We start from the raw sequence: 26,215 nt of genomic DNA on the forward strand, positions 1-26,215 counted from the left end.
CCTTTTTTTGTTGACTTATCAGTACAATTTTCTACTAAGTGGTTCACAAGCGTCCTGATGAAAATACAGCTTTTTTCTAATTTTCACAAACAGCCACTGGCCATGCCCATAGTTAAGATTTTACCAAGTTATCTTCTACCTCATGAGCTTCATCCTTCAAAGGGAATGGAAAAGATAAAGCTTTGAACTTCAAGATAACATCAGGCACCTTTGATTGGCTTGATTGTGACAATGCAATGCCTTATAGTAAATCTAACTAAGACTTTGTTTCTAGTTGGCAAAATTCTGGGGATTTTTTTTTTCCTTCTAAAATGGAATGATTGGTATTTAAATTTCCCTGCCAAGTGATGACTTCATGGAATACTTATCCAGTGTTGTCTTGCATGACATAAAAGGTCATTTTCTGTCACTATAGTAATAAACCCATATTTTAAGCAAACATTTGGGTACATCCTATACTTCTGTTTTGATTGACTGCAGCTTTTTATTACATATTTACCAGATGTACTTGGGTAAGGTTATCGGCCGTGCTGCTACCAAGCACTCTGCGGCGAGCTGCAGGGATGTCAGTTCTGACACGACTCAATGGTTTCCGGCTATTGTGAATTTCCTTCCTTATCTTGCATATTCTCCAATATTTCAGGCTCACTTAAGAAGAGTATATAATCCGGGGATGCCGGGTGGCTCAGGGGGCTAAGCGCCTGCCTGCGGCTCAGGTCATGGTCCCGGGTCCTGGGGTCAGCCCCACATGAGGCTCTCTGCTCAGTGGGGAGTCGGCCTCTCCTCTGCCCTCCCCTGTGCATGTGCACACACTCTCTCTCTCTAAAAATAATTGAAGTCTAAAAATTCTAAATTGTAGTCTGTTTAACTACCAGTCAGCAATCCCAGTTGCAAACATGATTTTAGAATTATTATACTTTTAAAAGGTAAATTAGGAATAGCATTAAAACCTCTCTCTCTCTCTCTCTCTCTCATAGACACACAAATACACACATAATCTGAGTTTCTTCACTGGCGGGAATTAAACCACTAACTCCTGTGTAAATTAAGATTTGATTGAATGAAATTTTGGCAGGACGTTGATCTGATTCGTGTGGCAGCTATTTTTGTACGTATGACGTCCCCAAACTACTCAGTTCTGAGAAAGGTAACAAGCTCCATTTTCATATAATTAGCAACAAAGTTCCCCTCTTCTTTACCAAGACATTGCACGCTCCCACCCTTCTGTACGAGCATCCCCGCTTCTTGCTAAGGGCACATCCCCTGTGCATTTGATGAATCCCTCAATGGTTCCTTGAAGACAAAGAAAGTTCCATATTTCCACTGATTTCCACTTCCTGAAGATACCGTTTGCCGAGCTTAACCTAAAAAATTCCAGGTCTAATGATGTTGGGAAAGCATTTCTACTTATTCATAGCTGTGCTACAAACTTCACAGAACACGCAAATTCAAAACTCCCGCCTCCAAAATTTTCAAGGGAATTGATTTCGGGGAAGATACACCAGATTTCAGTCGTGGGTGTGTGATCCCAACAGCGCCTCCCGGGAGGGGGACTGCCCCAAGCTTCAGAGGCCACATGGGAGGGACGGTGCTCCAAGCAGTAGGACCAGCGTGAGGACGCCCCTGACTCTGCAGCCCCCTACCCCGGGGATGGAAACATTTCCACCTCAGGAGACTGAAACAGGATTCCAACACGAGCAACCCTCTTCCTTGCTCCTCCCTTTTCCCCGCTTCTGCCTGGCTCCTGACTTCCACCTCAGTCCCAAAAGCCAAAGGAAAGGGGAATGGCTGTGTGTGAAGGAGGGGAGCATGACTGCCCCCCCCCGAGGGCCACCCTGGCACGGGTGGGGGGGACGCGGGCCCTGGAGGAACCGGGGACACAGTGCCCCTTCTAAGAGAGCAGCTTAGCAAAATGCACCAAGAGCCTGGGAGATGCTCAGACACTTCGGGCCGATGATGCAGATGAGGAAATCTGTCCTAGGCACGCGTCACCAGAGACGCAACCTGAGGTTCATGTAGAAAGCCCTTCAGGATGCTAGGAAAAATAATAACCCATGTGCTCAGTTACAGACTTTTCAAAATTTTTTTTTTTTGTTTTTCAGACTTTTTTTTTTAAATGAGGGAAGATCCATACGACAAAATATGCATCCATTAAAAAAAGACTTGAAGGGCAGCCCTGGTGGCTCCACCGTTTAGCGCTGCCTTCAGCCCAGGGCGTGACCCCGGGGTCCCGGGATCGAGTCCCATGTTGGGCTCCCTGCATGGAGCCTGCTCCTCCCTCTGTCTGGGTCTCTGCCTCTCTCTCTGTGCCTCTCATGAATAAATAAACAAAATCTTAAAAAAAAAAAAGAATCCAAGAAGAGGACCCAAATCATGGCCTTCTTAGGTGGGTTTGTGCCTATCAGCCTGTAGATCACTGCGTCTTGTTCAGCTGCTGCCATTAACATGGAATCATCCTCAGTGTCCATGCTCTGTAGTTGGCAGGATTGTAAAAATCTATGGTTTATCTTTTTAAAGAGTTTACCAACTCTACCTTAAAAGCATAAAGAGCTGTAAATAGGAAGTGCAAAATCAGGCATGAATTTACGCCAGGTGGAAAGAAAGAAAGGTATGACAGTACGCTCCCGTTTCTACGTTTTTATAAAAAAGGTAAAAAAAAATTCTTCTAGAGCTTCTATCTGTGAATACGTCAGGAGGAATCTTGGAGCGAGGTGCAGACTTTCAGCAAGTAAAAATCGCTCCGGATTCTGCATCAGACCTACTTACAGGCTACGGTCTTGGGGAAACCATTTGACCTCCCTCATCCTCAGCCGCTCCAGATGGAAATGGGACGATTCATATCCGTCCTGCCTTCCGGTCGCTTTGTCCTGATGATCAAACACGATATGTGTGAATATATATAAATGTAAAGCTTAGCTTTAGAAATGATCATTTCCTTTCTGAACTTTTTCTTTTTAAACTCTAATGTGAAGGCAATTCCTTTGTGAAAAGCGACGTGGACCGATGAAAGGCGTTTCCTTGCGTCTTGGCTGTGCTTCAAATGTCACATTGTCTTCAACTGATTTCTTGCCATTATTTTCTAGGGCCAAAATTCCACGTTTATACTAGAGAACGTCTCTTTCAAGGATCTAAACCTGGATGTCGCAGTGAGTCAGCGTGAGCATTCGCAGGAATACGACAGGAAGGAAGTGGTTTCTAAAGTGACTTTCCTGCTGTTCCTAGAAGAAGAGTCAGAGCCGAGGAAGAGCAGTTACTCGGAGCAGGAATTGTGTGCTCCCGGGTAGAATCAGCTCTTGCATCTGCAGCAGAACGATGCACTTTCTGGTTACGTATCAATTTTTTTTTCTTTTATCAGTGATGACTCATAATGGGATTATGCACTCATCGTTCCGTTCATTGAACTGTTCACTTGCAGGCTGCGCGTGTGGACTGCAAATTCTCTGCATGTGGGACCACATGCCTCCTGCCCAGTCTCCCCGTCTCCACCTGATATTTGTTAACACACACAGATTCTTTCCAGAACCAGTTTTTTACGTGCGTTCAAGGAGCAGATGCCGTTGAGAGCGTTATCAAGTCAGAGGCGCAGGGTCCTCCGGCTGAACGGGTTTGGCGCTATAGCTCCGAATACCACTTGGGTGCTGCTCCTGCCCCAGCCCTCGTCCTGCAGGGAACCATCCAAATTGGTAAAGCTCAGAGCCACTGGCTCAACCCTCGGCTCGGCGGCTTCCAAGTGGTACCACAGGCTCTTCAACACATTCAGCAGAAGCTTTTCTCTTGTTGAAAAATGTGTGAACTCCAAACACTCCGAGTCTCTGAAGCTCTATCCCAGGCAGGACTCACGTGGACCCAACACTCAAATGGGATCTGGGATACAGGGCAACAAGGAGGGGAGTCTGTCCCATGATCCCACAGGACACCTCGTCCTCCACCTCCCGTGTTCCCACCCCATGGCCTGTCCTGCCCCCCCTTCCCTCCACGTCCTCCCGTGGACCCCTGCCTGTCGGAGCCCTCGTCCTCGCAGCTCGGGTGGGACCAGCACACACGGCGGCCTCCCTCCCCCCCGTCCCACCCCTGTCCACGGTCACTGCGGCCGCAGCACCACCACGTGGGCAGCCCTTTTCACACAAGACGCCAAGTGGGTAATGGTCTGGGGGGGCAAAGTCCATCCTCCTCATTCCAGAGCTGTGTCCTCTGGTGAACAGTGCGCCTCCTGGGGAAGCCACTCCCTCCTCCCTCCCTCCCTCCATCTGGGCCTACCCACCTTCCCTCCCTTCTGCTTCCTGTCTTCATGCCCTGGTCCTCCACGACCCCCAACAAACCGCCTTGGGCCACCTGACCCGTCCTGTCAGGACCCCGTCCGGCTTCAGGGAGCTCATGCGACCTGTGCTCTGTGAGGGACAGGCCTCCCCGAGGCAGCACCTGCCATCTCGGCCCCAGGTCCGCCCTCTCCAGCCACCCAAGTCCTGCCCACCTGTCTCCTGTAGGAGGAGCTGCTCCCGAATCAACCTCAGGTGGGACGCAGGGGGTGGGGATCCAGGATCCAGCTACACCCTCCTGCCCCCCAAACCGTACACGGTGTTGGCGCCGTGCGACCCCTGAAGCACCATTAACATTAAATACTTTCCTACATCGGAAAAAACTACCCAGGATATTCAATTTATAACACTACTCTCATCATTTAAAAAAAAATTTGCAGATCCTCTATTCCCCAAATAATCCTCCTTCGATTGCAAATGTTTGGATGACATGCCTGCCTGTGCAAAACGAGGATTTTCATAAAATCCTGAAGAATTGCCTCCCAACAATTTTATTTTGGAATTTTTGTGTTCTCCCTTCGGTGGTGCCACTTACACCAATTACAAACTATGACACTGAGGCACTGAAGACGATGATTGCCGATTCCCCAGACTCCTCACAGCTGTGACATTTTAATCAGTCTGGTAAGAAATCGTTTCTTTTGCATGATCACGAGGCTAATGAAAGGTTTTGGACATGGGATATGGAAAAATCCCCCCCTCCCTTCAGGAACTGCAAATGTGAAAAATGGGGAAAAAAATAAGCAACTTCTCTGTCCTACCAACATCACAGGAACAGAATTATTTATTGAAATTCAAATTACAGTGTTTTGTGACTTTGGTTTTGCGTCACAGAAGCCGCTGCGAGCAAGGATGCTCATTGGGGATGAAACGTGGTTACGGGCTGTGACACAGGGGGAGTCCCCACTAAATCACAGCGTGTTCCCGGGAAGACATTGCGACCAGTCGAGTAATAACAAAATTCACATACAATCAGGGCATGTTCACACCGACAACCAGGAGTTTAAAAAGAGAGAGAGAGAGAGAGAGAGAAAGTAACAACAAAAAAAGAGTGGCTTTCTTTTCTCAGGCGTCTAGACAAATCAGTGGGTCCTACTTTTCTGAGTAGCGCCTCTAGGGTCCTGGGTGCCCGCCCTCTTCCCTCACCCGGGACCCTGGCTGCCGCGTGGGTCACCCTGTCGCCTCCCCTCCCCCATGCGCTCCCACAGCGGTGCACACACACATAGCTCTCCTCCATGCACTCACACAGCGGAGCACACACACTCCTCTCCATGCACTTGCACAGTGGTGCACACACACATACCTTTCTTCCATGCACTCGCAAGGCAGTGCACACACACACCTCTCCCCAGGCACTCGCACGGCGGTGCACACACACCTCTCCTCCAGGTGCTTGCACGGTGGTGTACACACGGACCTCTCCTGTGTGCGCTCACACAGGGGTGCACGCACTGACCTCTCCTCCATGCACTCACACAGCATTGCACACGGACCTCTCCTCCGTGCGCTCACACAGCACTGCACACAGACCTCCGTGCACTGGCACAGCATTGCACACGGACCTCCCTTCTCCGTGCACTCGCACAGCGGTGCATACACGGACCTCTTCTCTGTGCACTTGCACAGCACTGCATACAGCCCTCCGTGCACTCACACAGCATTGCACACAGACCTCCGTGCACTGGCACAGCATTGCACACGGACCTCTCCTCCGTGTGCTCGCACAGCGGTGCACACATGGACCTCTCCTCTATGCACTTGCACAGCACTGCACACAGGCCTCCGTGCACTGGCACAGCATTGCACACGGACCTCTCCTCTATGCACTTGCACAACGGTGCACACATGGACCTCTCCTCTGTGTGCTCGCACCGCATTGCACACAGACCTCCGTGCACTGGCACAGCATTGCACACGGACCTCCCTCCTCCGTGCACTCGCACAGCGGTGCACACACGGACCTCTTCTCTGTGCACTTGCACAGCACTGCTTACAGCCCTCCGTGCACTCACACAGCATTGCACACAGACCTCGGTGCACTGGCACAGCATTGCACACGGACCTCTCCTCCGTGCGCTCGCACAACGGTGCACACATGGACCTCTCCTCTATGCACTCGCACAGCACTGCACACAGCCCTCCGTGCACTCACACAGCATTGCACACAGACCTCCGTGCACTGGCACAGCATTGCACACGGACCTCTTCTCCGTGCGCTCGCACAACGGTGCACACATGGACCTCTCCTCTATGCACTCCCACAGCACTGCACACAGCCCTCCGTGCACTCACACAGCATTGCACACAGACCTCCGTGCACTGGCACAGCATTGCACACGGACCTCTCCTCCGTGCGCTGGCACAGCGGTGCACACCCGGTTGCTGAGCCCCCGGCACCAAGCTGCGCCGTCCGCGCTCGGTGATCCGTGGAGCCCACGTGCTCTCCCCTGAGATTTGGCACATGGGTCGCCCCTGCCCCGACCTCGCCCTGGGGAGGGGCGTCTCCTACGGGGCGGGGAGCACTCCAGCGTGTAAGGGGAAGAGCTGGGGCGCGGGCGGAGTCAGCGGCTCGCCGGCCCGGCCGCAGGTGCGGCCCCCAGGTGCGAGAGCCATCTGCAGCAGGAGCAGCCCGGCCCGGGCCGGACGGGTGCGCGCGGGGCGTGCCCGGGTCCGGGGCTGGGAGGCGGGGGCGGCCCCGACCTATCAGAGCGGCCGCCGCCCGGTCCCGCGGGCCCCCGCCGCAGGCTGCCAGCCCCGCCCTCCGCCGCCCCGCGCTCCTGCTCCGCGGGCCGTGGGCGCCGGTGCTCCGCGTCCTCCGGCCGGGCTGGGCTGGGCTGGGGCTGCGGCTGCGGCTGGGGCCGGGGCCGGGGCCGGGCTGGGGCCGGGGCTGCGCCCACCCACGGCGGCTGCCGAGCGCGATGTGACGGCCGAGGTAGGGTCCGCGGGGCGGACAAAGGGAGCGGGGCCGCCGGGGCCCTGCGCGGGGCGGGGCGGGGCGGGGCGGGGCGGGGGTGCCGGGGCGGGGAGGGGACGGGGTGCGCGGGGGCTGCGCGGGGGCCGCCAGGTGCAGGGGCGCGCGGCCAGGTGCGAGGATGCGCCGCCAGGTGCGGGGGGGGGAATGCGCGGGGGGGATGCGCGGGGGGGCCGTTCCCCCGGGACCCGCCGGTGCAGCCGCCGAGGTGCCCGCGCGCCCTGGAGGTCACAGGGGGCAGCGGGCTGCGGGGCCGAGGACGGGGCGGGGGAGCGGTCGCGGGGCCGGGGAACCTGCTCGGGGCGCCCTGCGTCCCCGCGGCCGAGAAGGTGTCGGGGCGCAGGGACCCCGCGCGGGACCCCCTGAGCTGTAATTCATCCGCGGGGGGTCGGGCGGCTGCCGTGCGCGCCGGCAGGTGGAGCCCCGGCAGGTGCGGCTCCGGCAGGTGCAGCCCCGGCAGGTGCAGCCTCGGCAGGTGCAGCCCCCGCGGCCGGGAGGAGGGCTGGGGGCCCCGGGGCGCCGGCGGCCGGGCTGCGGGGCGGGGTCAGCGCCCCCTTGGCCCCGTTCGCTGAGCGCCCGGGAGGCTTCCCGGAGGAGGCGGCCCGCGGGCGGAGGGAGGAGGGAGCCGCAGAGCCCCCGCCCGCCCCCGCCCGCCCCGGGGCTGCTGGCCCCAGGCCCACAGGTCACAGCAAGGTGTGCAGCGGGGCTCGGGGGCTGCTGCGTCCCCGCCCGGCCCGCGGGGCTCGTGTCCGTCATTGCGCGTGACCCGGGCCGCGCGGCAGGAGCGGGCGGGCCCTGCTCGGGCACCTCGCAAACTCCAAGGGGCGCGGACGTTGCTTTTGGCTTTGAAAACCCCGAGGCCCGGTGGCACCGGCTTGGCTAGGATGCCACGGAGGATGCATGGAGGATGCACGGAGGATGCAGGGAGGATGCAGCGCAGGGTCTCCCCGTGAGGCCGTGCCCCCCCCCCACAATGCGGCGCAGGACCCAGGGGTGACAGCTGCCCACCCCCGAGACCCAGGAGCTCCCCGGCCTGAGCCCCCGATTGCATCCACCTGCGGCCTCTGTGCACCTGCCCGCAGGTGGGAGCTGCCCTGTAGGGGCCACAGAGGTTCCTAAAGTTGTGTGTCTGTTTTCCCTAATAGTGTGGTTGACATTGGGGCAGCCCGGCTCGCTCCGGCTGCCGTGGGACCAGGACACACATCCCTGGAATGAGGGTGGAGAGTCTGGTGCAGTTGGTGCCGGTGACAATTTTCTGCATCTGCGTGGCCGGTGGGCTCCGCGACCTTGACCTTGTAAGCCCCGTTCTCTGGCCACCTGTGCTCACCAGCCAAGAACCCATAACGACAGAGCTCGGGACCCACAGACACACACACACGTACTGCTGTCAGAAGTTTACAACCGGCTGTCATTTCTGTTGTTTTCACGGATTTCATTTGTTTGAGAGAGATTTTCGCCAGCTCTGCTCTTACAGTGTCCTCCGAGTGTAACCTCATGGTGCACTTTAGAGGCAGTCCTCACCATAAAAGTGGTCAATGGGAGAAATTATTTTTGCTGTCATCCTGCTCACAACACCTTTTACTGATAAACTAAAATGACCTTTCACAATGTGCACAGGTTTATGGAAGGAGTTCCTATATCAAAGCTTTCTGGCAGGTGTGCCTAGAGTAGACCCTAAACGTGAAAAACGATGGAGGGGGGGTTCATGGAATTTATTTTTTTGTAAGCTGTGGGGAAAGCCAAAGTGAGTAATTTAGCCAAAACAACCTACTTTGTATCATAAATTGATTTCGTTGCCTCTTCCGATCAGTAGACAGCAACCAGAGCATTACGCAGACTTCTCCCTTTCGGTTTCTGCTACATCTGGTAATGAAACACCCGCATTCGCCCGCTACCCAGGAAGCGCGTCCGGAACCCACCCTGACATGCGGAATAAGCGAAGCTCTAGTCAGCCTTGTTTTCTCGGCTCCCGGGTAGCACCGCCAGCACGCATCAGTCACCAGGACACAAAGCACCGAGTCCACGCTCACCCTCACACTCCGTGCCTCTCGTATACACACGCACGCGTCATTGTACTTTACCGGTTGGTGTCCGACCAGACATTTCTCAAACTAACGCAATCTTCTCTTTGATCAGCTCTGTCCTCTTACCAAAAGGGGATAACAAATGAATCTTCCCAAAACAGTCTTGCTATTCTTTCAAATTAAAAAGACTCTAATGTAAATGCAATATAATCCTCGTATATTTGTGTGTGTGTGTGTGTGTGGAAATACTACAGAAAAGGTATGTCAAAAAAGTTAGAAGTTATCTTACTATGTATTGTTGGTGTATTTTATTCTTTTTTTCATTTATAGAGTCACTAATTTTTTTCAAAGCCCAGCTTTATATCAATAGTCACAGGGAGACAGTTTCATCTCCTTTTGCAACCATGTTGCCATCTTTCCCAGCACCATATCATCACAGTCATATCATCATATCATTCATATCATCCACTTTATCTCACCCCAGATTCTGAGGTCATTTGCTGGTCCGAGCAGGCCCGGGCACACAGGCTCTGTCCCCATTACGGCCCCTTTCTCCTTGGGTTTCTTGGCTGGAGCATCAAGGAAAGCTCAGCATCATCCTTCCTAGTAGACGGACTCCTCCTCCGTCTTAGCCCGTGTGTCTTGGAAAAGGAGCGTGAGGGTGTAATTCCCCCTACTTTATAGGTAGAGAGTTTTTCGTCTCCTTTGCTGGCTCCTGACTCTCTTCTAAATCTTCACGTGTGGAAGGCTCCGTGGCTCAGCTGTGAATCTCTCATCTTCGCTCACTCCCTCATCTCAAGACCTTAGGAACTGTGCACACACAGAGAGCTCGCAGATCCTAAGCCCTAACCTGGACGGTCCCCGAACCTCTAAACGTCACAAGCTCAACTATATAACACCCCCACTTCGGGGTGTCACGGGCACCTTGCACGGCCACGTTGGAAGTCGGATTTCTGACTTTCCACGCACGTGCTCCTCCCGCCGTTTCCCCATGTACGTAAATGAAAACTCCCTTCCTCCACTTGCTCAGAAGACACGTTCTGGGTCCTCTTTCGATTTTTCTTCCCTTCATGTGTAACAGGAAAGCCCATTGCTTCCATCTTCCAGCTGGACCTAGAGCTCGGTTGTCACGCCCACGGCTAACACACTGGGCAAGTGACCACCCTGCTCCCGCGGCCACCTTCTGCTCTGTGTCCACGGCCAGGGGTTGTTCGGGGCTGCAGCCAAGTCACAGGATCTGCTGCCGGAAAGCCTTCCACGTCTTGCCGTCGGGCGGCAGAGCGAAGGCGGATCCTGGGTGTGCACAGCCCACGCGCGATCGGTCCCGGGTTCTGGTCCTCCCGTGAGCGCTCTGTGTAGCCGCGCTGGCGTCCCGGCTCCCCCTCCAACCTGCCGTGGCCTTGCACACCCAGGGCCTACGGCCGCTACGCAGGACTCAGTCTCCCCCTTCCCCCGGGTCTCTGCCAGATGTCCCTCTGGCAGACAACGCTTCCCTGAGAGCCCCTTCTCTCTTGTCCTCTTGCAGGCTTCCTATCCCCAGCCTCTGCTTTCTCCCCAAGCCCCGTCCACCCTGGTGTGCGTTGAGTGTGTGTATCGCTCCTGCTAGAACAGACGCTCTGGGACGGGGACTTGGTCGTGCCCCCGGCTGTGCCTGCTGCACCGACTGCCAATGAGTGACTGGCCGGTGAATGCAGGAGCTGCTGCCGGCCCCGCCAACCTCCGCCAGCAGCACCAGGCCCCACGCACAGGGAGGAGGCCCCCAGCCCGAGGGCCGGGCTCTGTCCACGTGCCCCGTGGCTCGTTCCAAAGAGAAAGAGGCCCGACACCTTGAGGAAAGTCAAGGAGATTTATCGAGATGATTTCCTTCCTCCTCTCTACACAGGAGGGAAAAAATACCACATCACTGATTCCAATCTATGTCAGAGCAAATAAAAATTCAATTTGCCTGAATTTGATCTTATCCGAAGAGGACTTCTTTTTCAAAAAGACATCCTCTCCGATCGGGACGGGTCACGGGGGCTTAAGCCTGTTCTAGCTTTCCTCTGCTCTCTGCTCGCGGTGACAGGGGGTGGCAGCAGCAGCTTGGGACATACGGGGGGGTCACACCCTTTGTGAGCAACACGCCCCAGGACTGTATTTGGCAACAGGAATCGAGCACCGATGACTAAGAGCTGTCCCGGCCATTCGCGGGTCACTCGTCGCTCCCAGGACAGCATGAGCCGTCGTGGTCTCGTTAACCCCGACCTCTCCGGCGGTCCCCAGTGTCTTCAGATAACTCGGGTGGGCTCCGACGGTCTTATTGTCCAAAACGCGTACAAATAATAACGCCCGGCATTCGGAGAGGGTTCTGTGGCCTAGAGAGGAGGTGGGGTGACGTGGCAAGGATGCCAGGCTCGACCTGAGTCGCACCTTCTCCACGCAGAGCTCTGTGACTAGGGGCGACTTCTGAGAGTCTTAGGGAGACTCAGTCACCGCACTGACCTCTTGGGTTAGGGACGTGATCCTAGGTGCTGGAGCCCCGCTAGGGCACCCGGCACAGGGGACGTGCTCACAAAACAGGGTTCTCATCGGTATTGTCATCTTAGCCTCACGGGGTAGTCGAGTAACAGGTACTGACCTTTCCCTTGGACAGACAGGAACACCCAGGGGTCAGAGCCCCCCGGGCTGCTCAAGGGCAAAGACTCCCGCACCAAACTACGGAGAGTCACTCTCCCTTCGGCCGCAGAGATGCCTCCCGAACCGGACGACAGACCGGCCTGCTTTAATGTAGTCCGTGACTAAGCTGCCCGTGATTAGGGGAAGTTTTTATTTTTAATTTTTTAATTTATTATTAGTTTTTAAGGACTTTATTTATTTATGCATGAGACACAGAGAGAGAGAGAGAGAGAGAGAGAGAGAGGCAGAGGGAGCAGCAAGCTCCCTGGGGGACCCGACGCGGAACTCAATCCCGGGACCCCAGGTTGCACCCTGGGCCGAGGCGGCCGCTCACCTGCTGAGCCCCCCCCCGCCCCCCCGCCCAGGTGCCCAACATCACTGGTCTCTTAAGGCTAAGAACTCAGTTTCCTTTCGTGGCTTAGGTAAAGTGCGCGCCGCCCGCCAGGCCGCCGGGAGATGGCCTCAAGCAGGCACCTGCCGCGGAGGCCGCATCTTCCTCTGGTTGGTTCGGGACCTCGTCGGACGCCAAACAGCCTCGAGGATTTCAGGCTCTTGAGGGTCGGGCTGTGTCACTCCCGATGGTGCGTGTGCTTGTGTTCCCTTAGATACTTCGTCGTTCCTCAAATCCACGCAAGGGCAGCCGGGCCCAGCGGAACCCACGGCCCGGCCCCAGCGGCACCCACGGCCCGGCCCCAGCGGCGAGCACATGCTGCACATGCCGTTGTCCTAAAATGGTCACAGAGTTTTCAGGGTTTGATCTTTTTGTGTTAAACCCTCACAGGGGCAGCCCAGTGGCCCAGCGCTTTGGCGCCTGCCTGCAGAGCCCCGGGATCGAGTCCCGCATCCAGCTCCCTGCATGGAGCCTGCTTCCCCCTCCACCTGGGTCTCTGCCTCTCTCTCTGTCTCTCAGAAATAAATAAATAAATAAATAAATATAAAAAGAAGCCGTCGCAGGAGTTGCTCCTGTTTGCCCCCAGCCTGCTGTGCCGTGGCCGCCGTCCCCCGGCCCTCAGCTCCTCCCCGGGGGACACTGGGGCTGACGGGCTGGGTCACAGCTCAGCATCCAGGCCTGGAGCCGATGCTGCGATTCCCCAGGGGATCAGGGGGGCAGGGTCCGTACCACCCTGCTGAGCGTCCCTGTGACCTACGGGCCCAAGGACACGGTGCAGCTCCCTTGCAGTAGGAGGCCTGCCCTGTGCTCACCGACTTCCCGTCCAGCCCCCACCTCTCCTCCTCGTAGTCTCTGGCTTCTTCCAGATGCTCCTGCGGGTGTCGCCGTCCCTTTTCCACGCATGTGCTCACGGCCACGACCTTCTTTCTCGGGAGTGTGGTGGGGCCTTGATTCGAAGCCGCCGCCAAGTCTGACGGCCCCAGAGAGCAAACCCCTCAGCCCGTGGAAGCCAGGGTGACAGACGAGCTGCGTGAGAACCTCAGCCCGGGGAGGGGGGCTCTGAATCGGGGTGTCCAAGTGTCAGGCCTGCTGACTTCCTGGGAGAGAGAAGGTGCTCCGACCACCGGGCAGCGCCTTTGGTTTCCACGCGCGAGCATTTGTACTAAATGGGGAAAATGTCGGACGGATGCCACATGCCGCTTCCTGGTCACCTTGCTGTTAAAACTCCAGAATATTCTGGACACGGAAGCTCCTTTTCAGCTCTCAACAAACCCACTGCGTAAATAAGAACAGTTAGGCCAGTAGTAAAACCCGTAGCTGATGTTTCCAGTATGATTTTTAGCCCCATAAGTAGGTCATAAACTCCTTGAGAGCAGACACGACGCATTTATGATTCTTAGGTGAACAGAACTGCATGGAATATATAGGATTTTTGTTAAAGGTGACCTGTGGATTGATATACACTCTTCTCTTCACCCTATTCCCTGCGGTCAAGCCGTATCGGGGAAACCAGGTGAATGTCGTGTCTTATTTACCAGGCGGCGTGGCTGGAGATGGAAGGTTCTGGAAACGGCACAGGTCTGCACTGCATCCCCTCCGTGCGTCCTGGTGCAGACGGTCTCTCGCGGGAGGAGGAGGGAAAGGGGACTCGCGAGTGAGGACGCTGCCTGTTTATCCCCGGGGGCATGTTACTCAGAGACACTGTGTGGCTGGAAGTGATTTATGAACCCAGTGCACGTAGGCTCCGGCCAGAGGAGTCCGTTGGGAGGTTCGTCGAAATAAAGCCCTCGCGACCCTACACGTGTCTGGGGAATCCCTTTGTACTCTGCGCCATAGTTTGGGACTTTATAAATAGTGAGTTTGGTTAGACTTTTTAAGTCCTTTAATCATTAAATTTTTTACTGGAAAACTAGTGGAGGTCAAGCATCTGGCTCCGTGACTCTTAGGCACAAAAGTGAAATGTCTCAAAGTGAAACTGTTAGGAAATGTTTTTTTGTGTTTTTTTTTAAAGGCAATTCAAATGCAAACCTAGGATCTTTGTTGCTTTGCTTAGATGCAGAAGATCATTCTGGCCCTGCTGCATGTAGCACTTTGTGAGGGAGACACAGAAGCACTGGTGAATCTTTTTTTTTTTTTTTTAAGATTTTATTTATTTATCAGAGAGAGAGAGGGAGGGAGAGAGAGCACAAGCAAGGGGAAGGGCGGAGGGAGAGAAGGAACCCTGGAGCAAAGGCCCTGCTGGGCGAGGAGCCTGCCCCGGGGCTCAATCCCGCGGGGCTCAGGGTCTGGGCTGAAGGCAGACGCTTACCCGGCTGAGCCCCCTGGGGCCCCACGCGGCGCGATGAATATTGCCCAGGAGATAATTCGTGAATGTCTTGAGTTGGGCTTTGTAAAAGCATTTAAAAATTTCTGACCATGTGAAGTATTTGCAGCTCCATCAACGTGAACCGAGATTCCCTCCCAGGGACTGCAGTTCTGTAGTCTGGGGCCCCTGATTGTCTTGGGATTTTTTTTTTTTTTTCATTTCCTGGTGTATTCCAAATAAAGAAATTAAGAAGGGAGAACAAAACAAAACAAAAACAAAAACAGAAACAAAAACAAAAGCAAAAAAAACAGCAACCTGGAAGAAAATAATGCCTAACTTTAGAGGCAAACGTCTAACGGGATTGATCCAGTTTCTTCCTCTCTGCGGGGACGACCGATGACAGCTTCCCGGCGGCTTATTTGATCCTGTGTGGTGCTTGGCAACAGTCATGTGGGGCTCCTGTGTGGACAACTCAAGGTAGCTGTTTGCTTTAAAAACATAAAAATAGAACAGTACAGGACTCAATCCTCTGTTGGAATGAATAAAAAAAAAAAAAAAAACAGTTGAGAGAGAGAAAGTTCATGCCTAAAGGAGAAGGAAGGCTTAGATGATGTGTCACCGAATTTGAGAAATCCTCTCTGGGTGCTTAAGACACATCAGTGGCCCCGGGACCAGGACCGCCGGCCGGAGACCGTCTACGACACCCCGCTCCCCGCTCTCCTAGGCCTGTTCCCCCCCGACAAGTGGATCTGGAGGTCTGCTGCAATGAAACTGTGAGAAAACTGGCATAAAAATAGGAGCCGCGCTCTGATTTACATGCCTGTGCGGAAAGCTGGCTGGTGCGATCTTGATTCCCTCCGCGGTTCAGTTTGTTTACCGGAAGGAGGGTCTTACCCCAAACCACGTGCTCATCAGGTGTCCACAGTAAAAATCACATGTCTAGCTTTTAACTGATCAGGCCTCATTTCATGCCTGCATTTATTCAGCTACTCCTTCATTTATTCGACAAATATTTGCTGAGCATCCACCGTGGACTGGACACTGTGATGAGTGTCGGGGCGACCGTGTTGGGCCAAATCACACACGACCCCATCCCCAACCATGGAGATCAGAGTCCTGGACAAGAAAGATATTTTTTTCTAATCGTCACATGAATAAAAAAAAAAAAAAGAATAAAAAAAATCATCACATGAATAGATGTAAAATCACAAATGTAGAGAACGCTAAGAGAGCGTTTACCTAGAGACACTGGTGCAGTCGAGGATGTCAGGGAAAGCTTCTCTGCGGAAGGAAGGGCTGAGACGCTAAAGAAGAAGCATGAACGTGAAAGAGAAAAGAAAAAGCGAGCGTGAGAATCGCAGGGACTGGAGGAAAAGCTTTCTAGGCAGAGAAGCAGCAGGTGCGAGGCTGAGGCGCGGCACCCGCCCGCCTCGCATCGGCCTTTACCAGGCGTCACACCCGCGCGTGGGGGCAGTGGGAGGGGGCAGGGAGCTCGGGGAAAGACAGTTCTTTAAAATTAATGCACGAGATTAGAAGCAAGCCTGTTACAGGAGCGGAGGAGGGCTGTGCTCCGACAGGGCGGGCGGGCTGAGGGCAGGGGGAGGCCTGAAGGAGCCGCGGTCCGGCCCGGCAGGCTCCCGGCCACGTGCAGAGGTTTGCTTGCAGCACCAAGAGCGACGGACAGTCGTCCAGGCCCGGGCAGGGGGCCCAGCAGATGCCCAGGCCTTGCGGGGCCGTCTCTGGCCCGGACCTGCCGCGTGGGGCGGGCAAGGGGACCCCGGGGAGTCAGGGGAGGCCTGTCCCAGTCATCGTGGGAGCCGCGTTCAAGGATGGGATGGAGTTGGTGATGGGCCAAGTCCGGGAGGACCTGGGCAAACGAGGAGGAGCGCTGAGGACGGGTTTAGGACTCGGGCTCTGAGTAACGGGGTAGGCGGGGAGGTTGGGGACCCAGGGACAGGACGAGAGCGAGCGCTCCTGGAGCAAAAGCATGCGCTCGCCGCCCCCGCTTCCTCGCTCCCCGTTCGTCTGTTTGAAGCACCGGCACATGCATGCGGACCACACTGGTCTCCTGTGACCCCGGGAAGTCACCCAGTTTGGCTTTTGCACCCAATTTGGCTTTTCACAGCCCTCGTGACGCTCGATCGCCCCGGGGTGCGGGTATGTGTGCGTATCCGTCTACATACACGCGTACGGAGAGGCCCAGAGAGAGAAACTGGCTTTTTTTTCTCGAAATCCTCTCTTTCCTTGATTTTTATTATGTTTCACTCCCCAGATCCCCTCCTTCCTGGTTGACGGTTCTTTCCTAGCTCTCCTCTTTTGCCGGAGCTTGTTTTTCCTGTCCTTATTTTTTCGTTACGATTTTTCAATAATTGAAAAATAGAGTCTCTGACTTTCATCCCAAACCATGTCTCCAGCTGTGACCTTGCTCCCCACCCAAGTCCCACGTTGCCTGCCACCTGGTGGACATTTCCCTGCGGCCGTCTACACTGCCAAACTCACTTGGCAGATCCGAGCTCATGGTTAAGACCTAACACATCTGCTCTGCCTCAGGCTTCCACTCTTTGGGCTCCTGATGGCCCAGGTTCTAAGCCAACTGTTCTTTGAATCCTTCCCCACCTATAGGCCCAGGTGGCCTGAGTCCTGCTGGGTCTTCCTTCAAAATTCTTTTGTGTCTGTGCCTTTATCCATCCTACAAGCAAAGCCCCTTTGTTCTCGCCCTGGGTATTAATTTTTTTTTTATTTAATGGTTTTTATTAATTTTTTAAATATTTTATTTATTCATGAGAGACACGGAGAGAGAGGCAGAGACACAGGCAGAGGGAGAAGCAGGTTCCATGCAGGGAGCCCGATGTGGGACTCGATCCCGGGTCTCCAGGATCACACCCTGGGTCGAAGGCAGGCGCCAAACCGCTGCGCCACCCGGGCTGCCCTCGCCTTGGGTATTGAGATCGCTTGTTCGCCAACCTCCTTGCCTCTAGTCTGGCTTCTTCCGGATGCCGTCCTGAGCCACGGGCATCAGGATTACCTGGAGAGCCTTCACTAAATACCAATTCATGCGTCCGTATTCCATCGGAACCTCTTGGGGTAAGGCCTGCAGCCTTAGCACCCGAGGAAGCTCGATCATATATACATTCGGAAGGAAAAGAAACTGTCCTAATCTCTTCCCGCCGTGTTCTCTCTCTCTAGCCTTTCCCAGCCAGTAGCTCCAAAGCATGACCTTGATCATGGAACGACCGTAATCGCAGCTCTTCGGGGGCTCTCGCTTAGCCAAACAAATCGGGTCTCATCCAGCAGGACAGGACACCGCAGTCTGCCAATTTGGGGGGATCCGGACAGATTTCCAGCCTAATCTCTGCCGCCCCTTTCTCACCCAATATTACGACTGAACTGCGCTACCCACCGCCGTCCCGTGGCCCAGCACACTTCCAACACCGGGAAACACCCCCCCCAACCCCAACCCATTTCCACCTGTCAAAGTCCTACCACCTCTGCAGTGGCCCCTTCTGGATGGAGCCTTCTCTCAACCCGTTCCCTCTTCCTTTTCCCTCCCCGTTGTTTGTCCCCCATGCTAGAGGGGACCTCTCCAGGATTTGAGCTCTTTCCGTAGGTCTTATATTTTGCTACTTACTACATGGTCATGCACATACATCATTTTTCTTTTAAAAAAAAAATTCTACTTACAAATTTCATGGACGTGTTTACACAAAGATACTTTTATGAAATAGAAAGTTGACCGGGGTTCAAAATCCTTCTAGTGCGTGTCCTTGGGAAAACGGTTTAACTTCTCTGAGCTTTGTCTCTGTTAAATGATTTAGTGTCACTTGCATTATAGGATTTGGGTCAGTATAAGTCGAGGGGTCTTATAAAAAGCTGAACCATATGAAATTGCTAATATTCAATTATTTCCACCTACAAAAGTGAAAATGTCATTATATCTGGCAGTCCTCCTATATTTTAGAACACTTTCCTTTAAAATACCAACATGAGAGACTCCTAACTGGGAAATGAACTAGGAGTGGTGGAAGGGGGAGGTGGGCGGGGGGTGGGGGTGACTGGGTGGCGGGCACTGAGGGGGGCACTTGACGGGATGAGCACTGGGGGTTATTCTATATGCTGGCAAATTGAACACCAATAAAAATAAATTTAAAAAAATTAAAGAATAAAAATAGAAAATTTGCAATGGGGAAAAAAATAAAAAATAAATAAAAAATAAAATACCATTGCGTCCCACACCGTGCTTGCCTCTACTTCACACATCAGCCTCTTCACCCCATATATACATAAATATATTATATTTAAATAATATTATATAAATGTTATATATTCATCATATTCATATAATATTAGAGAGAAAAGAGACCAACCAGGCAAACCCTTAATCCCTCTAAGTGCTCACTCTTGCCTGTTCCTTTTCCAAAGCAGGTGAACAAACAGCAATTTTAACAATAAGCTAAAGCAAGCTCTTTTCTAATAAGAAAGTCCTGTTAAATAAAGGTCAGCGGGAAATGGAGCAACGCTCATTGTCTCTTGCTTATGGCCCTTCTGGGCATCCCACGAACTCGCTCGAATTCCTCCCCTGAGCGTCAGGTACCTGGAGTTGATCTAACTCGCGTACGCGGCCCCTCGCTGGGATCTTTGTCACCGGTCAGAACAGCAGGGAGATTTTCAGAACCAACTTGTAAACAAAATGTACATATTTGGGCTCCTCGGCCGCGTTCCCCTGCCTGCCAGTGCCAGGGAGAAGCCTCCGGACCAGGAGCCCTCGGCCTCCGAGCTCCAGAGCGGCCGTGTCCTGTCGGTCGTGAGTGGGCCGGGGAGGAGCTGAGCCGCTCACGTCCCTCCTTAGTCTTCACTCTTCAGCTGTGTCAGCCCAACGAGACATTTGTTGTCTCATGCTCCCTCTGCTAAAAAAAAATAATTTGTCCCAACAAGGCAAAAAAGATGTCCTGCTGGGTGACGGGCACTGAGGGGGGCACTTGACGGGATGAGCACTGGGTGTTATTCTGTATGTTGGCAAATTGAACACTAATAAAAAATAAATTTAAAAAAAAAAAAAAGGATGTCCTGGAGGAGGTCACATGCAGGAGTTAGGAGACAAGTGCCATAAGAAGGTGCACAGTAAAATAAAATAAAATAAAATAAAAATTAAAAAAAAGAAGGTGCTCAGTGCTTTGGGTATTTTCATAGAGGAAGATGGCAAATCAAAGCTGCAAAGAGAAGCGTCGCTATTAACAGGGCTCCTGTCTTCTCCCCTTTTTTTTTCTTGTTGACACTGGGGGTGGGGGCAGTTATGGTTTGTTGAGCAAGTCCGTTACCATCCCTGTGCCTCAGTTTCCTCCTAAATAAAACGAGGCCTTAATACCTGCGGCCCAGGGGCAGGGGGCTGGCGTCGAGCAGCAGGAAGTAGCCTTTCGAGAAGTGTGGCCGGTTGTTATTATTAGGACGGAAGCAGGTAATCGTGTCAAGTGGCACGGACGGTGCACACAGGAAGGGCTTTGGGTTTGTGATTCGGATTTTACTAATTCGTTGGTGAAATGCGAGATCACGTTCCCGAACAGGGCGAAGCATCACAATCAGGTCCCACGTCACTAAAAGACCCAGCAGACAGCGAGGGAGCGGGCCATCCTCTACAAGGATTTTTCCTCAAAAAGCAAAGCAAGGGTGAGGGCAGTTGACAAAGAGCCAGAAGGAGGGAGGAGGCGCCCGATACCCTCTCTCTGGAGGGAGGCCCCCGGGCCTCGCACAGTTTGTGTGTTACACGCAGATTCACGCGGGTTAATCGGAGTCGCAGCGCTCGGTGGCGCCGGCATCACCGTAGATGGAGGCTTCTAAGAGGGAAACTGAGGCTCGAGGACATGAAGTCCTGCCTGGGCTGCCCCCAGCCCCCGGCCACGCCACCCTCCTCGCCGCGGCCGTGCCACCTCGGCTCTGGGCCCCCGCCCAGGCCCGCGGCTTCCTTCCCAGGGGATCTGTGGGCCGACGGCCACACACAGAGCTGCTCGGGACAGGCCCCGGCCAGCCCGGCCTCAGGAGCTCTGCACACACCGCCTGCGCGGGCGGCGCCCCAGCAAGTCCAAGGCGCCCCCCGGGCACTGCTCACCTCTAGCCCAGAGCAGGACCGAGAAACGCGTGCTCCTGCTCTTCCCACTTTACACGTGAGAAACCTGAGGTTCGGAAGTAGCAGAGGCAGCCAGGCAGCACCGCGTGGAGGGGGCAAAGCGGGGGCCCCCACCCCCCAGCCTCCCGGGACTGGATTTGGCACCTGCCAGCCGCCGACCCGGCTCGCGCATAGGGCTCCGCGTGCAGGTGTCTGTGTGCAGGGCTCCATGTGCAGACGTGGAGGGCTCCATGTGCAGGGGTGTAGGACTCCGCGTGCAGGGCTCCGCGTGCAGGGCTGCTTGTGCAGGGCTCGCGTGCAGGGTTCTGTGTGCAGGGCTCCATGTGCAGGGGTTCATGTGCAGGGGTCGCGTGCAGGGCTCGCGTGCAGGGGGCCCAAGCCAGGGGCAGCCCAGGAATGAGGACCGAGGTCGAGCGGGGCCTCTGCCCCTCGCCCCGCAGCAAACCCATGGGCCGGACCCCCACCAGGGACTCCCCGGGGTGACCCCCCCCCAGCTTCCACACCGAGGGGAGCAAAGCACAGGGGCCTAAGCGAGGGCCTGGGGCCTCTGGGCCTGACCCCCGGGTTCCCGGCGTATGGTCACACCGTGCTCCTTGTAGTCTCCTCTGTTGAATAGCAAGACCAGAAACCGGCCCCATTCTTCTGCCGCCCATCTCCACGATGATCAGGGTGATGACCCGGTTCAGATAAAATACAGATTACGCCCCACCTCTCTGCGTGCAGCACTTTCCATGACCTAATATGGGTCAGTCGCATTACAAGCTTTCCTTCCCTGCCCCTCGTGTTCCCCTACATCGGCCTCGATCTCCTCGCCGCAGCGCGTGGGCCGCTTTCCTGTGAAATCACCTTAGTCTCCGTGGAAGCTGCATCACAGGTCCTCCCGTTTCTAGAAGTTTTTGCCGTTGCTACCGGTGTTTCGTTGTTACCTGTGACTATTTTAACTCGAGCAGATATAATAATTGTCCTGCTTTTGCTTGAGTTAAATTATAGATATTGAAACGCTGCGTTACCCTGAAGTTATTACGATTTGTATTCGAAGGCAACGACTGAGCAAGAGACAGACTTTATGCCTCAGAGGCCTGCGAGCCGTGCGGCTGAACCCGTCGGCCTGGCGCACCTTCGGGCGTTCACATTCCCTCCTTTCCTAGGAAGCGCCGTGTGATATCAGGTTCCCTGTTCCACGGGCATAGGAAGAGCTGAGGGGGCTCTTACTGGTAGGGTTTTTTTTTTTTTTAATAAAGACAAACAAATAAAATAAAATAAAATAAAATAAAATAAAATAAAATAAAATATAAAATAATAAAATAAAATAATAAAATAAAATAATAAAATTAAATTAAATAATAAAATAAAATAAAATAAAATAAAATAAAAATTAAAATAAAATAATAAAATAAAATAATAAAATAAAATAATAAAATTAAATTAAATTAAATTAAATAATAAAATAAAATAAAATAATAAAATAAAATAAAATAAATACAATACAATACAATACAATAAAATAAAATAAAATAAAATAAAATAAAATAAATACAAAACACAAAACAACCTGCCCTATGCCAACGTGTTTCCTTGGCTGGATTTTTCTCACTGTCAACAAGCCCCCACGAAAGTGACATCAAATTAATTCACGTTTGCAAATGCAAATCGATTTTAATTAAAAATCTAAAGTGAATTTCAAAAAACAGAATCTTCACCTGAAACTCGAACTTCTCAATCGCTCTTCCTAGAAACGTCAGTTAAGATTTATGACAGAGGCAGAAGATACCAGGAAGAAAACGGGTTTCTTTCATTATCCGAAAAGTGCCATCTGGCATCCTGCTGGGAAAAACAACAAAACAAGAAATCCAGTTTAGGGCTAGTCTTGGTCTACATGCACTTATAGAATTTGATGGGGAAAAAAAAAAAAAAAACGTGCAAGATAAACTAGATATTGGCCAGTCCAGACTTTTAGGAATACCTGTTGGAAACAAAGTAAAAAAGCAGACGCGAGGGCGAACCACTCAAGTGCGGGTAACGACAGAGACAGGGACAGAGGCCTTGTCTGGGGGCGGGAAGAAACATCTTCCGTCGGCTGCAGAGATGCTCCCGGTCCCAGGCGCTGTTCCCCTGGCTCACCCGAAAATGAGGACGCAAGAGGCAGTAAGAGGAGGAGGAGGAGAAGAGTAGGTGATGGAAGGAAGTCGTTGAAAAGGAGCATCCCGGAGCCAAACCGATCTATCAGACCTGTTGGACTTGATAACGGCTGACCTTTCTTGGTAACTTATTCATGAGTCAAGCACCCTGCTTTGCCATCTCATCCCGTTGACGAATTATATAAATAGGTTTTATCGTCTCTGTTTTTCAGAGAAAGAAACTGAGGCACAGAGAGGTCTGGCAACTTGTGCAAAGGTGCACAGTTATGACCTCGAGTGATCCGACCCCAATTCCAGAGGCCGTCCTCTTAATCACCATTCCCGAGAGAATCCAAAGCAGTTTGCATTTAAAATAATGACTTTCAGGGGGATCCCTGGGTGGCCCAGTGGTTTAGCACCTGCCTTTGGCCCAGAGCGCAATCCTGGGGTCCCGGGATCGAGTCCTGCGTCGGGCTCCCTGCATGGAGCCTGCTCCTCCCTCTGCCTGGGTCTCTGCCTCTCTCTCTCTGTGCATCTGTCATGAATAAATAAATAAATAATCTTTAAAAATAAAATAATAAAATAAAATAATAACATAAAATAAAATAATAAAATAAATAATAAAATAAAATAAAATGAAATAAAATAAAATAAATAAAATAAAATAACGATGTTTAGAGCATTGTGGCTGTAGGTAAATTTGAATGAAATTCTGAGAATTCAAGCCTGAGATGTTTGTGACAGTCAGACCCGGAAACCACACGGCTTTTCCTCACCTGCTGTCACGGAGGGGAACTGGAAATCAGAGATCGGAGAGTGTATGGAAGCGTGGGTCCAAAGGAAAGAAAGAGCTCTCCTCATCAGGGTCGCACAGAACCTATTGGGAAAACATAAATCCTTCCTTTTCCTCCGACGTGGAAGGGACCTGACTGCAAATCAAGGCCATTCGGCTCTCGCGACACCTACAGGCCACTTTGGGGAGAAAGTGCTCAGGCTTTTGCTTCTCCTTAAAACCAAAGGGCTCACGTCCGCACTATTTCCGTGAAGTGAGCCCGAGCCACCCGGAGGCAGTGGCCCGGGACGCAGGTGGCCGTGAGGACCAGAGGACGCATCCCGTGCCCCGCAGGTGCCCGCGGGCCAGTGTCGGTGCCGCCCGGGGCCCCAGTCCCGCCTGGGCAGGTGACCCCTTGCAGGTGGGCCTTGCAGGCCGAGGCCCTCGCCAGCCCATCAGGTTCCTCCTCAGGAGTCCCCCGATCAGAGCGTGTGACCAACTCCAAGGGGCTTGTCATTTTATGCTTTTTCCTTGGAGATTTCTTAATCCGAGGACAGGATCCGGGACTCCGAGGAGCCCCGGGCAGCACCTCTTGCTGTTTCGCAATGAGCCAGCTCTCGGGGGCCCACGGGCGTTCCCCTGGCCGCGGCCCTTCTTCCCTGGGCCGCCGTCCCCCAGCGAGTGAGCGCAGGACGGGCTGGAGCCGAGGGACCCATGCGGCGCAGGCTACGAGGCTCTAGGCCCGGGCTTGACCCCGGCTGCCCTCACGAGCCGTGACCTGGGCGACCCGCGACGTTTGCAGGGCCACCCTGCGTTTAGCAAACGAATTCCCACAATGTCGATCCTGCAGGTCTGCTGGGGGTTGGCCGAAGTGACGCACCGACGATGTGTGTGGGCCGGATGGGTGACCAACCCGAACTGGCCGGGCGGGCGCAGGCCTCACCTGTGCTCTCGAAGCTCTGAGCCACATTAAACCACGGGGCACACCCACGCCGCCTGCACCGTGCGTGCACGTGTGTGCACGCTGTCTACTCAGAGGAGCCGTCTCTTGTTTTAATAGGAATTCTATTCAAAATAATATGGTCTCTGAGGCTCACAGGTTGCAATTAAGGAATGGGAACTGTACACACCGTGATGTCTTAAAACGCACGATGTGCTAACCCTCATAGTAGGCCCACAGCGCAGGGGACCACCAGGAAGGAGAGGCTCACTTTGGGAATTTGCAGCGGGACGGAGAAGACCGGGTATCCGGTCCGCGGCTTGACGCAACAGCTTGGATGAGGATGAGAAGCGAGGAGAAGCGGCGGTCTTAAAGCTAACAAGGGAAGAAAGACTCAGCTTGGAGATTCATGGGATGTGGGGGGTGAACAAGGGAAAAGTGACGGATCGCCAGACTTTCGAGGCCCAGCAAAGTGGGGAGACAGGGTCGGGTGCAGTCAGTGAGGGATCACGGAGAAGGGGTGGAACTGCTGGAAGAGGAGGAGCCCAGTCCAGAACACACTGGGTTCGAGATGGAGGAACAGGGTACAGGCTGCAACCCCGGAGACGGGTGTCGCTCCCACAGCCACCTCCGTGAACGTGAGCACTTAAACCTGAGCGATCACTCTGGGGATTTGAGAATTTACGTGCAACCAGGATACAGCTGTGAGACGCACATGCAGTTTAGGGCCAGTTTAGACGTGTCATACTAAAGGAGGCTTTGGGGACCTGGGAAAGAACCCCGGGGGCTTCGGAATCACAGAAGCCAGGGGAAGACGCAAGCCTGAGCCAAGGGTAGAAATGTCGTGACGGGGAAGCCCTGGGAGAGAGAACGGCTGGGTTTGGGGGGGGGGGGGTGATGTCACCGAGGAGACCTCGAGTCCCAAGGCCACGGGAGTCCGTGAGCCGTGTCCCTTCTCCCTCCCGCCTGGGTGACCTCCCGACCCACAGAAGACGATCCTGTCTCCCCCATTGTTGTTCTTCGGGGAAAGAAGGAAAAGGAGGCTCATACACAGCAGGGGCTGGAGGAGCAGCCAGGGGAGGGAACCTTAAGGAGGCCCGTGTACCTGGGCAGGGCCCCGCGGGGGGAGCACCCAGGTCGCCCGGACCCCAGGGCTCCCTGGGGGCACCTCCCAGCTCCTCCCCTTCCCCGCGGAGCAGAGGCGGCCTCGGCTCAGGACCACCCAGGAGGCTGGGGGGGAAAGGGGGTTCCGGCCCTGACACCAGGGAGGGGAGGGGTCTGGCCCTGACCCTCGGGGTGGGGGTTACTTGTCTACTAAGCAGGAAGATCGCACTCACTCACCATCCCCCGTTTCCTGTGTGTTCAGCAGAGGAGCCCCAGGGTCAGTCCCCCCCTCCCCAGGCACCAGGCCGCATCCCAGGGGGTGGGATGCTCCGACCCAGGCCGTGCCACGGGGGCCACACGCACCCTGATACCCGGGCTGGGCTGCATCCGCCCCAAGGGGTGGGGGGCTCCCTGCGCAGGGGGAGGCCGCAGGTGCGGGTGGGGTGCCGGCCCCAGGACCAGCCAGGCAGGGTGGAGGAGGGCTCCCTGCGCAGGGGGAGGC

The 26,215-nt window shown here is 54.1% G+C and overlaps 1 protein-coding gene across 1 annotated transcript in view; it reads left to right on the forward strand.

Moving 5' to 3' along the window:
- The first annotated feature begins 7,123 nt into the window (after positions 1–7,123).
- Positions 7,124–26,215, forward strand: part of KCNMB2 (potassium calcium-activated channel subfamily M regulatory beta subunit 2) — a 198,116-nt gene continuing 179,024 nt past the window's right edge. The window contains 1 exon segment of the mRNA XM_025425654.3: positions 7,124–7,248. The gene's annotated coding sequence lies outside the window, so the exon portion shown is untranslated.

Source organism: Canis lupus, chromosome 34, assembly GCF_003254725.2.
Source record: "Canis lupus dingo isolate Sandy chromosome 34, ASM325472v2, whole genome shotgun sequence".
Taxonomy (NCBI): Eukaryota; Metazoa; Chordata; class Mammalia; order Carnivora; family Canidae; genus Canis; species Canis lupus.